At 40.7% G+C, this 16,249-nt stretch overlaps 1 long non-coding RNA gene across 1 annotated transcript in view; it reads left to right on the plus strand.

Annotated features, from left to right (window-relative positions):
• Positions 1 to 3,755: 3,755 nt before the first annotated feature.
• LOC146768599 (uncharacterized) overlaps positions 3,756 to 16,249 on the plus strand; it is an 88,185-nt gene continuing 75,691 nt past the window's right edge. Inside the window, exon 1 of the long non-coding RNA XR_014958027.1 lies at positions 3,756 to 5,183. This is a non-coding gene — a long non-coding RNA (uncharacterized LOC146768599). The remainder of the gene's footprint in view (positions 5,184 to 16,249) is intronic.

Raw genomic sequence — 16,249 nt, forward strand, 5'->3', positions numbered from 1 at the left:
CAAACTGCAAAAACTGTTAAGAGCTCGGGAAGGGAATGAAAGAAATCTCAAAGCAAAGCCCTAGAGAGAAAAGGCATCTGGAAGAAGATGATGGCAGACTGAGTGTCACTTTGACAATGCTGAGATGCCCTAAAGTCCCCAGAGCTGGGACTGAGGAGGCATCACATCAGATTCCCAACAGAAAGGACTTCCACTGTCACTCACAGGCAACCTTGGAGCTGATCAAAGGGTACTGCTAAAAACCCACACTGAACTCAGGAGCCCAGGGGAGAGCAGATTGCCTACAGGCAACACCTTGAGCATAAAATCTGTAGGAGGCAAGAAGGTAAAAGGGAATTGCTTGAGGTTCCTGTAGGCACCAGAAGCCCTCTCCCCACAACTAATGGGAAATGATGATGTGATCTAAAGCATTCCCTACTCTTTTGGGGTAAAAGTATACCAGCAGCTTCAAGTGGAATGGGAATATTTAATATAAATATTTACATCTTCATAACTCCTCTCTCAAAGCTCTCCTGGAGACACAAGAAAGTCATCAGCAACTGCTTCAGGCCAAAGCTCTGCTCCAGCTATCACAAGAAAATGGCAAGTGCAGTCACAGCCTTTGTCACCAGCTGCCACCCACTTACTAGGGTGCTTGCAAAAAAGAATGACAGACAGTTACTCTCTGACAATGGCAGTGGCATTCTCGCTGCTTCACAGCTAAAAGGAACTCTAAAACCCCTCTGTTAAATTCATACTGAAAGAGGTTAAACCTTGATGCCCTATTAATAAGCTCAAGAGACAAAACTTAAAATCTCTCACCTCCTTATATACCTCAGGCAGGAATTTCCTTCCCAGAAATAATCTCCTTTGTAACCAGCCAATGAAATTTGTTACAATTAACCAAAAGAAAGGAGTGAAGACCATTGTCAGAGTTTTCATGAGCTGCAGAGTTCATTGTACAAGCCATGAAATTCTCTTGCAAATGGAAATTAAGTACTCTGCAGAAGCAGGGATCATTATATAAGAATATAAAGGAAAGCCCTTGCTGCCCTATATCCCTAACAAGCCAGCTAATTTATGGGTTTAGGTTTTCTAATGACCAACAGTGATTTGGCAGACATCACCTATGGATGAAACAAGGTGATACTGAGATCCATAGGAATAAGGCTGAGTTATACCAAATTTAGTTCAGTTTAAAATAAGCCTTAACTCCCCCAGACCTCTGTGAAATTACTCCTGATTCATTTGGATGTACTTAAGCATAGAACCCAATTATTGTTTTTGCAGAGTGTTGAATGTGGTGTCATGCTGGGGCAGGGTATGAAGAAAGGCTTGTTTCAGCCTTTTTTTTCTTTCTTTCCTCATTGTTTTTTGCTTATTTTTTTTTTTCCCTTTGAATGACTTCTTATGCCAAAGTTCTCATTAGGCAGCATCAGAGATGTCCAAAAAATCTGCATGAAGTGTTACAGTACTGACTCAAACCTTGTCTAGCCTCTGTAAAAATGAATGTTAATGCACTGACCTCTCCCAAGAATCAGGGACAACTCTACAGATTGTTTCTCAGCTAATGCACAGAAATTGGAGTGGGAGGATACTGGGAAGGATCAGTGTCTGGCACAGCCATATACTGGTAGTGAATTACCCATGTATCAAGTTAGAAAATGTGCAATTACAACTGAACAGGAAAAAAAAAATCTGAAAATAATGGAGGGACTCGGTATTTACTTTTTGTTGTTTTCTCTGAAGACCTATATATTTACTAGTAGTCAGGGGAATGCAGGGTGGGTTTTTTTTTTGTAAAGGGCTACAGGAGGATTTGTCAAATATGATATGAAAAAACCATGAGTAGATATTCCTAAGGAGTTGTTATGTGAGTGAAATGTGGGCCTGCAGGGAAAGGCCTGGGAATTAAATGTCCTCATAAAATTCACTGGGCACAGCTGCTTTCAGTAGCTGTGCAAAGCTGCAAGAAATGCAAATGACTGATTTCTAAAGAAAAGCCCCTGGTAGAGTGTGACTAACCCACATCCCCTTGCTCCTTGCTGGCCAAACACTCACTCTAGTGCTCAGCTTGCTGTGAAAAACCAGCCCTTTTTCTGGTACAGAGCTGGCACCAAGAACCAGCTAAAATTTTGTTTTGTTGGTTTTTTTTTTTTTTTTTTTTTTTTTTTTTTTTTTTTTTAATGGGACTGATCCAGCAGTTTCATCTGGCTGGTACAGGATTACAGCAACATTTCCTCAGTGGAGAGCTGCGCTTTAAACCAAAAGCAGAAGTGTCACTGCAAGACTGCTGTGTGAAAAGTCCCTTTGCAAATCATTTCTCACCAGAAGACTTGCCTTTTCCATTAATTGATTTAAAAATCCTAATAATAATTTTCAAAACATTATTGAGGTGATCCCTTCGTTTCCTTCCTAAATTTATTTGTACCGGGTAACATTTTTTTAGCAAAGTTCTCATAATTAAAAGGGGGGAAAAAAAAGAAGCCAAGAAAAAGGGGTAAGAAAGAAAGATTTAAAGAGTATTCAAAGTTTTGCTTTATTTGTTTGGTTTTTAAACAGAGTCTGTAAGTAGCTGGGTTTCTTACTGCTTCCTACTGTAATGAATTAGAAAGTCTAAACTCGTCTTGCAAACCTGCATTTCATATGGTATTTGATCTGTGATGAGTGAAGCCAGGGATTGCTTCTCTTACAGTGTACCTCTGCCTCTTGTTAACCAAAAGTCCCACAACAACGTGGCTAAAGAGTACAGATCTGCATCTGATCTAATCTCCAAAGATATTTGAGATATAAATATATATATACTATATATATACTGATAGCTCAAAATATATTTATTCAAATCCCTAGGCACCTTTTGTCACTGACTCTCTCTGTGTCAGTACAAATCTATTTTGTTGTCAACATGTTTGGGTCAGGAGGAGTTACTTTAGGGGGTTTTCTCTTCCCCAAATCCCTTGAGCTGATAGGAACAAAATCAGTATCAGGTTACCTAGGTTGTACTGCCTTTTGAGCAAGTCTCTCATCCATTCCATATTTTCCACGTACGAAGTGATTTAAGGCACACTTTTAAAACCCTTCAAAGATTGTGATATAAAAATTAGCCTTTGCCTCACACTAATATGTTAGTTTAACATGCATTAGAAATCCCATTAGATTTGCACTTAGGTGGTCTCAGGGGAGCAAACGTCTGTGACAGCCACCGACGTAGAAAGAAAGTGAATTCAGCAGCATGCCCTGACTTTGCTAATAAACCAGCTCAGATGGCTGTCAGAGCTGGAATGGCAGCAGCCAGAGTGGAAGTGAGCAGCATCTCGGAATGCTGACACTGGAGAAGAGTTCTCCACAGGACAGCTCGGCTCCCGCTGCCGCGCCTTCGGCAGCGCGCAGAAAAACAACTTCGGAAACAGATGGGCTGTGTGACAGTCAGATGTGTCAGTAACTCGACTCAGGAGAATAGGAGGTTGTAATTAAGGCTTTGCTTTAGTGCAGGAGTTTTAATAGCACAGATATTTTTCCTCGTATTTGTTTCAAACAGAAATCAAGAACTTACAGGGGACTGACAGTAGTGACAGGCATTGAAGAGACAAAACCTGCTGGAGACTTCCCTCTGACTTTTGCTGCTTGTATAAAATGTTTGCATAGTCTGGGTATCGGGTAATGCAACCCTCTTTGTCCATTCAAGAAACATAAATTATTGTGTGATTTCATTAATAATAATAATATTCATTATTTAAAGATATTATTTGATAATAAGGTACAACCTGATACATAAAGTACAAGTTCCCGTACAGACGTATTTCTCCAGTTTTTGACTTTATCTCTAGAGCACTGTTCTGTGCTTTATTTGAAAGTCATAAAATTATTATTTTCTACGCTGTGTTCTGATATGGACTAAACAACTTATTAGCAAACATAGGATTATAACAATACATCCTTATTTGAGCTATTGCCAAGTTAGAAACCCTGCATCAACACTTCTATCACACTCTTAAAATTTGAAAAGTAGTGCTTCAGTCTGTGTGGTTAGTTCAAAAGATTGCAAATGCAAAGTTTACAGAAGTGTGTGACAATGATATATTTGCCAGCAGCAAATTAGTCCAAGTGAGTTGTAAAGCTTGCTCTGACATATATAATTTTTAGCAGGTTTCAAACTGTCTCCTCTAGGCTGTGATTAATTTCATTAGATATTCTTAAAGTTAAGAAAAAAAGGAAGAGTAATAAGGTAGTCTGTCAATCACAAGTTCTAAAACAAGAAAATATATCTCAGATTAAGTAATCTTTCCATTCTGCGGAATTGATTCCCATCTCACTGACATGTAAATGGTTCTGCTGCACTCATAACCCACACATTTAGGCAGATGAAGATTTAATTTTAGCACCAAGCACTGATGTCTGATGTGTTTATCTCAAAAGATCTCCTCCAAAATGGAGATTATGCAACAAAGTGTTTTAAATTTACCTGTCCCCAAATAATGTGAAATGTCATACAAATGATAAAATTATGTGCCTGTAGAAAAATGTCATTACATAATCAATATGGAAAATTATTTATATTGTGCATAAAGAGTATTTATGCCATAAGTGAAAGATGTAAACAATAATTTTAAGCCTGAATTATGCTTTATTATGGTCAAGTTATGAAGCAATTTTTTACATTCATCACAAAGATATCACAGTGACAGAAGTTATGTGGGAAGGCAATTTGCAGCCTGAACACCTAACAATAGGAATCATCATTAAAGTGGCTCATGGCTAATGACAACATGGCTTTTGTTAAACCTCAATGATTAAATATTACTTTCTTTTCCTCTGGTGATTCCATCACTGATTTGAATTCCCAAAAGAAGGTTGATCTAATGACAGCAGCGTTACTTTTTAAAGAAGATGGACACCATTTCTCTGGTAAGGTCCAGCTCTCTGTCCCATACACACAGGTTTTGCTCATCACTTTCTGACAGGGCTGATTTTGTTCTCTCCTCAGGACACACAGTTTTGGTTTTGCCCCGGTGATGTCTGGCACCTGGCTACCATTGGCCTCAGCTGTGGCCATTTCAATAAATGTGGCCGTTTAGTGGGTGTGGGAGGAGAGAGAAAATCAGGTTGCCTATTCGTTATCTCTGCCCAGAGCCCTCTCTTGCTTAAATGCTGTTACCCACAGCTTCCAGCTCTCCCTTCTGAAGGCAGACAACAGCAGCATGGTGGTATGTACTAATAACCTTTATTCAGTACAGCATCCAAATTTTCTAGGAGATTACTGCTTTTATTCTCCCAAGACACCTGTGATAAAGGGTGGGTAGTGATTTTGTGTCACAGAGAGGGATCTGAGAACATAGAGGTGGGTTGGTAAATGGGCTTAAGGATTGAAATTGTGTGTTTTGATATCTGATCTTTAGTGCCTCTCTGCCACAGCAGAGTCCAGAGCTCTGGATTCTGTGTGGGTGCCTAGGGCATGGATCTGGGTGTTTAGGCTGTAGCTCCTTAGCCCACTGCAAAGAGATGCATTTAAAATAGTTGTGGAGAATTGGATGGCATGAGATGCTCACAAAAGGGATATTTCTGAACTTTCACCTTTTTCTGAGTCTTTGACAAGTTAGCCGAGTGGATCATAAATCAGATATTCTTTTGGGCTCAGTACTGGAACCTGTTGCCTGAACTTTTTTGCAGAAACCAGGTCAAACAGCAGACTTACCAGGAAGGGTAATGAGGTTGTGTGGTCCCTGGTGTCAGTGTTTTCAGCTCTGGCATGAGTGCTCTTCTGTGAAGTGATAGGGCTGTAGAGATGCCCACGTTTGCTCCAGGGTCTGTTTGTCACTACTGCTAGCTCTCAGAAGAATAAGATCACAGCTTTACTGGGTCAATGATGATGAGAATAACTCTTAAGGTTAACAGCTAGGGACCTAACCCATTCTTCTGCAAAGTCAGATCACCTAAGATAGAAGGGGAAGAACACATTTCTCCTCCCTGCTAGCACAGCTTTGTTTCAGCTCTGTGGTAGTGGTGCAGCAGCTTGAAGATGCAGGCTGGAATTACCTCCATCAGAGTGGCCTTCTCCCAGGTTTTTTCTGAGTGAAATGAGACTTTTTTCACAGCAGGTGACTTTTTTGCCCTCTGGGACCCATGTAAGATATGAAGGCACTGTTGCTGCTGCTTTCTGTCTGATTTCTGAGCCCAAGTAAGACCTGAGAGTTGTTCTCCACTCAAAAACATACAAAGGATGAGGCCATCATTCTTTTGCCATCAGATGAGACTGTCTCAGTTGTGAATAGCTGAAGGATGACCAGAGTGTTTCTCACATGGGAAACACACCAGCCAGCCCAAAAGGGAGTTTTATACACCCAGCAAGCTGCGATTTTCCACTTGGCACTGCTTGCTTGGGAGTTGCCACTAGTGCCAGCATCATCCTGGGGACTGGCTCCGGAAATGGGCTCTACTTTGTGCATCCCTTTGCACCCCCACTCAGGCCTTTCTCATCACAGCAGAGGCTTTTCAGTCACCCATGGATGCTGCCACATGGGTGACAGCACAAACTGATTATTTTCATTTCTGTGTATGCCTATAGTACAGTGGCAAAACAGGAGCTAATAGAAATGCTTGAGCAGACAAATGGGAGCTGGGCTTTTTGCCACTTTCTCACTCTAGTTCCGCCCATGCCTCTCACTCCTGCTTTGCAATAACCCCTGCTACTCCCATCACATGTGTCTTGGTCAGACTCTGTCAGTCATGGTTTCAGGGTGCCAGATGTGATGTAATGTTATGCCAAGTATACCCTGAACTGACTCACTATCAAATCATTTTCTCCTGTGAGACAAATGAGATTTAATAAATATGCAAAAAAAAAAAAAAAAAAAGACAAAAAAATACAAGGAAAATACAAAGAGAGAGGGGGATGGTGATTTCTAGACATGACTGTTTTGTATGTTGCTTGAGTCTGTTGTCTTAACTCCAAGGCAAGTTAAAAAGAAGTCTATTTACTAGCCTTTGCTTTTACACAAGTTAACAGTGAGAGGCCTGAAATAATATGGGAGGAATATAGCCTGAAATGAGGATTTTTTTATTGTAAAAGCACATGGATTTTTGGGGTTGTCTGGAGCAATTTCACAGAAACAAGAGCAGATTAAAGGAGGTAATGACATGTTTGTAATTTCATTCCTAAAGCTCATGGTGTCCTTCCCTCTGTCTAGTTTTCAGCCTAGAGATAAATCAAGGGCTTCAATTTCCAAATCTGTCATAGAAGCTTCACAAATAAAAATGCTGACAAAAAATATCTGCTTTTAAATGGCTACTTGCAAGCACTGACAACTAGCAGTCTATAGATCTTTCACCTTACAGGGAAGAGAAGCAATGTGTACTGCCAGGAAAAATGAAGAGCAGAAATGCACTGCTCCTAAAGTTAAAGTAATCTAAAAGTATGACAATAATAAACCATTTACAGTCATGTTTTGAATGCTAGATGAAAATAGATTTCAGGTGCTATATTAACAAAGTCTCACAGCTGCCTGGTGTGGAAAAAGAATGGATGTGGCATTGGAATAAGAAGTAGAGAGGCCATGTGCACAGGAAAAATTCTTTCCCCTCTGCTATGGCTGTTTCACATGGCTCCTCTATGCCCACAGAGTTTTTGCAAGTGACTGGGAAGGAGTGGGAAACAGGCAACATGAAAACCAGTGCAGATTATGCTGAATAATTTGCTGTGTCTGTTAGCTGCAGGCTCTAACTTTTGCAGGGTATGAATTCCAATTATAGGTCTGAGCTGGAGCAGGTGATAGTAAGAGGGAAACTAGGCCAGTTACTGTGCTGAAACTCGGGGTGATGGCGCTGAGGAGTGCTTCTCCTGGAGCACTGTGGAGTCCCTGACCCCACAAAAAGTCCCCACACAGGGATTGGTGCCTGCTGCTCACACCTATGGTCTCCTTGGTCTATGGGATTTAATCCTGTAAACAAAATTGCACAGCCACGCTATGTTTTTGAGCATCCCCCAGACTCTTGCTGATTTTAGAGGCAGAATAGGATGAGTGTCCCCCACCATGCTGTGGCTTCCTGACACATTGGGCCTGGCTCAGCCTAAAGCCAGAGAATTCCTTGGCATACAGATTGTGTCGGTCTCTGCTCTGGGTGAAAGATCCGAGCTCCTGTGGCAGAATAATTGCACCCACCCACCCATCCTCTCTTCCCAGGAGAGTGCTCATCCCTCACCCTCTGTCAACATGCACCCGTGTGTATTTGCTGCCTTTCAGTCAACTCATCTCTTTAAGGCTTCAGCCTGGTAAATTCTGAAAAGAGATGTCCAACACTTTCCATTTCCAGGGGGTGGAATGAATGAAACAGGCTTCAGGCAGTTGAAGTGCCTCATGTAAATGCATTTCATGCATAAGCATGTCGTCCTTCTGCTGTGTGGCCCCCAGGATGTGCTGTGGGCAGGCTCTGTGGTAGCTGCAGTCCCTGCTCCAGCAGGAGCAGTGCTCCTGTCCTGCCTAACAGGCAAATGGCCACTGCTGGCCTGAAGGTGATTTGTAAGGCAGAAAAGGAGAACGTGCCAAGGGAAACTTGTGTCTAGTGTAGCCCTACAAGTGAGAAAGGATAAGGTATGAAAGATAGAGGATTGTGTTGTCTGGCTGGAATATGGATTTTTTTGAAATGCATGAGAACTGCCTGTGGGACATAATAGCTTTCTAGGGCAGGGAACTTTACACTTGTCTCTGCCATCCATCTGCTCAAGACAGTGATTATCTTCATCACTGCAGCCTTTGTCAGCTGGTTGGATTCAGAATGAGTCTGGAGAAGGTGGATGCTCTCATTTTGCTCTTCACAATTTATGCTTCGAGGTCAACTGAGCGCTGTGAACCTCGCTGCTCTAATTTTGCCTCTGGTTTTATCACAGCTGTAAAAGGAAGGGTTAGAAAAAGTTTTTACTTCAAGTCGAGGACTTGCCACCTCAGAGCCACCGAGAGATGAGGCTCAGTAAGTAGCTACCACTGAGTTTTTTATTTCAGGAAAAGTTTTGGAAAAGGAATACTTTAATCTGTTGGTCTGGAAAGTCATCTGTGAATAAGGGCAAAAAGGGTTAGTATTTTTAGGACATATTATATGTTCAAAGAGCTGTGCACAGTGCTAATGCACAGCCATTAGCAAATTGATCTTCAGCCCCTGTGCACAGTTAAGTAGGAATATTTTACAGCTGGGGAGATTGAGACAAAGCATCTTGCTTCAGGCTGCCCAGCAACAGAACTGGCTTTAGAAGTCAGCATCTCCTGTCTCCCTGTGTCATTCCCCCAGACAGCACTGCCACGCAGCAAAAAGCTGAATCAGAGGCACCTTTCTATGAGGCTTAAAGAGCATGACCATGAAATAAATATTTAACAGTTAAAGCAAAAGGCAGTCCAAACATTGCTGCTGCATTTTGAGTGCTGGGGTCCGCAGAGCAACGCCATTGATAGTTTGGTAAAACACCAAAGACATTAAATTTTATTATCAATAGCAGATCATTGCCCATCTTGGTAATCACTGGGCTATGTGTTTGATAAAAGAATGTTTGAGAACAGCTAGGGTGTTATTATATATAATTGCTCTTTACAATGACTGGATATCTCTGGTGAAAATGAATTGGTGATCTCCACTGTAGCAGAATCTATTAAATAATTGGAGAGCATGACTGGTATCTTTGATGTTGAAAGGAAGAAATTCAATAAGCAGTCTCATCGGGCTTTCTAACACAGCAGAAAAAAAGGGCTGCAGGCAGAAACGTACTGACACTACAGGTCAGTGAAGGTTTATGGATTTGTGTGCCTTAGAAAGGAGGCAGAACCTACTGTACAGAACTGTTGAACCATTAGATACCTCAGGGTGTCAGAGTATTTTTGTATAGCCTTCTAAAAATATAAATGATAGGGCCAGACATCAAAAGTCTCTCCCGTGCCCACATTTTAAGAGAATATCATGTGTCCTGAAGAGATGTCAGAATGGTGCTTCAGCTGTTTTACTATTTGACGGTGGCACATTATCCTTAGAGGATTCGTTTTCACATTTATTAACCCATCTCTGCCTCACAGACTTGCATCTCTCCATCAAAGTGCCCATTTTTCTTTGAATTAATAGCTTGCATGTATGTAGTGGCCTTCATTGCAAAAAAAAAAAAAAAAAAAAAGGCATTCAGCTCCCTCTGCCAAATGTAAAACAGCTGGCAGGTACTTAGTACATCACCCTGGGAGAAAAGCTGGCTGAAGAAAGTACAAAAAAAAGTCCTTATTCTCTTCTAACAAGAGGTACCCAGGGACATTTAATGTGACCATGGGACCAGCTTTTACTGCCTCTTCTGACAAAACTGCATACAATGAGCCTCATGATGCACCCTTTATCTGCAAGGCTGAAGGAGGGAAAGGGATCAAGGGGCTTTGAGGATCAAATTATACCTCTCTAATGTTTATAGCAGCATTTGTGCTGGCATTAGGCCATAGAAGGGATATTTGGTGAAGCAGTTGACGAGATGGGGTTGGTTGGTCATTTCCTCTGTAGAGATGTGCAGTAAGGGAGAGCTGAGCGCCCAGGTGCAGCAGTGAACACTCCTGCAATGCACTGGTGGTAGCTGGTGCACGGTGTTGGGATAGTGTCAGTGGCCTGCCCCGCTGTGGGTGGCCCATTCCTCACCACACCTCGTTGCTCCCAGCTGAGGAGTCAGTCAAGTTGAAGGAAACTGGCCAGGAGAAAGCACAACCACTCTGTGGTCACTTCTCAGTCTCTAGGGCAGAAAGCCAACCTCCCCGGTGGTGCTGACCTGTGCCCAGGGCCAGTGGTGGCACCGTGAGATTGTGCTGTTGCCAGCCTGTGTGAGGGATTGGAGAGCTGGGCAGGCTGGGGGGACTTTATCAATTTCAAATGCCTTTATTAATCCCAAAGCTGTGTGGCACGGGCTTGGGTGCAGGTAATAAAATGGGGTCACCCCAGTGGCTTCCTAGGCAGACATCCAAATCTTCTGACCTACAGGCTGTTTGTGGAGCTGCTGTCTGAATGTGGCATTGAAAATCCTCTGAACAGCATTATGAACTATGCAGATCTATTATACAGCATTTTTCAGGAGGAGTCCTTTTCTCAAGGAGTCCATGTTATTGTTCCATATCTCATATCCATTGCCTATTTCAAAAATACATAGCAAATGTTGAGTGTAACTTTTTCAGTAATAAGGTCTAAATTTGCTATCTTATTCAAAAGGTTTCCACCTTTAGCAAGATGCATCTCCTGTACAATGTAATGATTTATTTTTTTCATTTCACTTTATGTTGAACTGTGGGAAAGGTCTAGAATAAACATTTATAATACATAAGGTAAATGCCTTTTCAGAAGTCTCAAACGAAGTTCGTTTGATGTGAAACCATTGTTCTCATAAAAAATTCTTCTCTCCCTTGTCCACATTTTTCAAGCTTAAGCAAATTAAATGAAGAATTCATACACAGATCAAAGAGAATGTTAAAGAGTAACTTTCCTGACTTACTTTCTCTTTTAGGAGAAACTAGTAACTTTTAGGAGAAAGCTGTAACTTTTCATCTCAGATGTAGTGTCTTGATTAGTTTTTTTTCTTGCCTCTATGCTGTGCTACAGTATTCCTATTAAAATGCCTTTGGAGCTTCATAACTCCCCCATAGAGCAAGAAGCTGAAGCCTCTGTGCTGTAGAAGTGAAGCTTTGCTTGTAGTACGAGATTGAAAAGAACAGATGAGTAAAGGAAAGCAAGAAAATCTCAAAGCTATATTGGGCTTCAGACAATCCATGCTTTGGACACTTTATGAGGCATCCTTTACTCTAGGAAAAGGGTAACAGGCTTGTATTTTTGGACCAGCTTCCAAGGTCCCCCAGTAGTCTCACATTCAATGTTTTCCAGTGCACACTCAGCTACAACAGGGCTGATAATCTGTGTCACAGTGTGGCTGTGGATAAATTTGGGATTCAGAGCTTGCAGTTCTTGAGGGTCAGGGTTTTAAATCTCCTGTGAGTCTGAGCTGAACACAGAGCTAGAAACTGGCCTGTGCGTGTCCTGCAGTGGGCTGGGACACTGTAGTGCCCAGTCTCTTTGAGGCATCCATGCTCACTGCACTGAACAGCATTCCAGCTATTCTCCCTCTCTCAAACAGCATGCCTGCATTATATTGCTATTTTTTATCACCTCTGCTGTGTCTTTCAACTGAAATAAATGATGGGCTGCATTTTTTAATTTGTACTTGGAATGTATTTTTCCTTTGATGCCAAACAATGGATTCTTTCCTGTCGGTTACAATTTATGAAGACTAAAAAGCAGATTTTGATTCCTGTTTGACCTGTGCCACCTCAGTGTCCTGCAATCCTCACCTCTCTGGCTTGGGTTAGACACCAACTCCTAGCAGCACTGAGGAGGAGGCTTTGGTCTCCCTTCCCTGTGGTAAGAACAGGACAAAAGAAAAGGAGCTCCACCCATGCACCAGCCTCTGCCATGCCCCAGCAGGATATTTTGGGAGCCACATCACTCTTGCCACTTGGAATGAGCCCGATTGTCTCATGTTGTAATGATGATAAGACTGCAGTGTTCAAAAAGCTGCTCTGCTCCTGTGCCCCAGCTCTAAAAGCAGACCAAGGCCCTTGTGATGCCTTGGCTGATGGAGAAAATAAGCCTGTGTAAAATGGCTTTTCTCTCCTTGGCTTAGAAAATCACTAAGCAAAAATTATTTTAATAATTTCTTAGAGGTACCTTTTCTAAAATGCCAGTGCTTTCTGTAATTCAGATGTGCTTTTTATCTCATCAGCACTTCAGTACAAAGACCATCAATGTTTTAAATTGGCTCATTTTATGTTTATGAAGGCTTTCTATATTCAAAAAAAAGTCAATTAGCTCACTGGTATATACTGCTACTTCAAAAGGAGTAGAGAATGATGTATGTTTTAGATGGTCAGGACTCCTGGGATGAGTTTGGTTTAATATTTTGACAGGGAGAGGTTCCATTAAATCCATATAACTATCATGAAAAAAGGTTTTTCTCCTTTATTAAAAAGATTAACATTCTATCACCTTTAACAAGAAGGTGGATTTTTTTTTTTTTTCTGATGACATCCACATTATATTTAGACTATTGAATGTAGTCCTTGCTATACTCTGCTGCTGTAATATTAGTGTGCACCCTCAGTTTATCAGAGAACTTCTTGTTTTCCTCAATCTCAGTTCACTTGCCTCACTTAGAGAATCTGCTGCTGGAATTTCATGATTAACATTTATACTTTTCACCTCATTCTATAATTTTAAGGACATAATGTGAAAAATCATAATTAAGTCACCTGATTTTTTTTTTAAATTTAACTTATGAAAATTGAAATTAATTAAATAGTCACAGCTCTGTCAAGACATTCCTGAAAATGAGCAGCACCCAGCTGACCTTGATGTACATTCTGAATGCCACGTAGCCTGTTTTTATGTCAGTGACACAGACCATTGATGTGGAAAACATGGAGCTGCAATCACATGTGCTCAGCTGGCTCCTAGTTCATGGGCAGAGTAATGTTGTCTCTACTTCTGGCTGCCACAAAGCTCCTGCAAATTAACCAGTCAGGGTGGGAAGAGCTTGGCCCTTTAGAATGATTTAAGATAAAGAAAAGTAGAAAGGCGACTTTAAGCCCCGAGCAATTTAGAATCTGATTTTAGAAGAATATGATACACAGGATAAGAGTAAAATTGTAAGATAGGGTGTGATACTGACAGCATTTAGAGCACTACTGTCAATCTCAGTGAAATGTAGGTTATATGGAGGGATTTGAAGGAAGAAAATGAGAGTGCTTTGCTGGCAAGGGAGAAGGGTGTTTTTTTAAGTAAAAGAACTTTGCTTTGAAGAGGACAGCAAGTTTAGAAGAAGAATAGACAGAAAAAAGGAAGATGTATGAATGGTGGTATTATGATGATGCTAATATCTGTAATGTTAAAGAAATAATGAGCTTAATAGCATATTTGAACATTCTTTTGAAAAGTATTGCAGGGAAACTTAAAAATGTTTTTAATGGTTAGCACTTGCTAATACTACTCTCTGCCTTGGAGTTTCCTTTAATGGGTTGCAGAATCAGCTATTGCCCTGAATGTATGTGGAGTTTAAATTATATTTATTATTTTCCCTGTTTAAGAAGGGAAGGAGTAAGGAAAAAGTCAAGGAATTTTGGAAAATATTTTAGCTTTGTATTTTCAAAGTAGTTAAACACAGAACTGCATGAAAGTCCTGTGTGCTTACTCATCTACTTCATCAAATTACTGCATTTGCTTGTTTTCTGATTAAATTTAAATTCTCTCAGGGTGAGCCTCTTAACTGTGTAATGAGAGCGAAAACTACATTTTTACTATATTTTTGTATCAGAACACTGAGCAGTTCTTTGCCTCTACTTAAAAAGACCCTCAGCTGCACTCGTTAGCCACAGTGATGCAGAAAAGAGAAACAGGGTGAGCTAGAAGTGCTTTTAACCTGGTTAAGTTGGACAAGGAACTCTGAAGAGTGAGGGAAGGGTGGGATTTTGGAGAGTCAGCTTTAGAAGCCACAGTCAGCTGTGCAGCCACTTTGTCTCATCCTGCCTTTGTAGGATGTGATGCCTGGCCCGGTCTCCATTTGTTCTGAGAGGAACTTCTATGCTCTGATGCTTTGTCCCCTCCAGCTCAAGTTTTATGTATTTGGGTACAAATCCATGCTATAAAACTCTAATGAAATGTTTTCAGCTGGGAGGCACCTCGGAAAGCCAAGAGCGAGTGGAGAGGGAACAGCAGACACGTGTGACCTGTGGGAGTTCAGGATTCAAAATCACATTGAGGATTTCTGATTGTGCACCAGAGCTGTCCCTGCAAATCTGCTTGGCTCTTTCTGGTACACTGGTGTATTGAAAAGAGCAGCAAAACTTTGGCTTCACCATTTAAATGTGTGCTGGTGGGACAGGCATTATGTCTTAATGGCATAAACCAGCCAGGACTATTGTCACTTGTTCAGCTGTTCCTGGTCAGGGTTAGAGGACTGACTTCCAGGCAGTAGGAAGTCTCTTAGGAATACAAATAACTTAATCAAGGCAGCTTCCTGCCTGACAAGTGTAGTGGCCAGTGTGGAACAAATGGTTGGCACAAAACCCCTCAATTCCACCCAGGCAGTTTCTCCTTTAGGGGGAAATAGGATGTAAACATGAGACAATGAGAGGATCCTGTTAATTCTGTAGGGATACAAAAGTTCCTCTCTCAAAATACTATCAAGCCAAAAAGTGGGAGCTTGGCTAGTTTGAAGACCCACATTTCACATAATTGAAAGCAAAAAAAAAAAAAAAAAAAATTGCAGCTTTCTAAATAGTGATTTCTGTGAATGTGTCTAACTGATTACTCTGATTTAATAGCAGCCTGGTGCTCTGTTGCAATCCACCTGTGCACAGGTGTGTAAATGCTGAGCTTTTAAACAGTTTTCAGCTGTTTATTTCTTATTTATTTCTCCTACTGATATGACACTGAAAAGAGCAATCTGCTTCATTCATTTCTGCACTTCAGAAGATCTCTATTTCTGAGCAGAGTTGTTTCAAATAGGGGTGAAGCTTTATGCAAGAATAAGCTTGAAGAGCAGTCAAAAGGTTTAAAGCAGGAGTATTCTCTTGCCTCCTAGATTGAATGTAAAGACACAGCAGAGGAAAAAAGTGTGTAGAACTTCCCCTTTTTCTGACATTTTAAAAGGGAACAGGATAACTAATCTAGATCAATAGTTTTGTGGCATGCATTTATGGCAATTGAACTATTTGAAAAAACATTTTGAAAACTTTTAATAGAAACAAACAGAATATTTTTAATAGTTAACATTTTGTTGCATTTGGTTTCTAAGTGAGTTGATGATCTTTTTTAGTCCTAAATGGCTTTTAATATGTCATCCTAGTTTTGCCTCTGAATGTGAGGGAAAATCTACTCTGACCTTGAAAAACCAGCAAAAGCATTGGCTTTAAGAATTTATTTTTTATTTCAATGTATCAGTTATTTGTATGTATAAATATAATGCCTGCCTTTTTAATCTGTAAATTTTCCCCTTTTTATTTTCTTTTGAATCAAATTAATTTTATTCTTTGAAGACTAAGTTCTCTTGGAGAATGCTGACTGAGTTTGCAATTCCCTCCTAATAAATTTGCCTTGCTACCTGAGTAGTCTTCACTTTCTCTGCAAGGGATTCTGTGTCCCAGCAATGACTCTAAATTCCAATATTCCTTTTTACTCACAAAGAAAATGAGGGCTAAACCAAACAGATAATTGATATACCTGAGAATTA

This window comes from Lonchura striata, chromosome 1 (genome assembly GCF_050655825.1).
Source record: "Lonchura striata isolate lonStrDom1 chromosome 1, ASM5065582v1, whole genome shotgun sequence".
Taxonomy (NCBI): domain Eukaryota; kingdom Metazoa; phylum Chordata; class Aves; order Passeriformes; family Estrildidae; genus Lonchura; species Lonchura striata.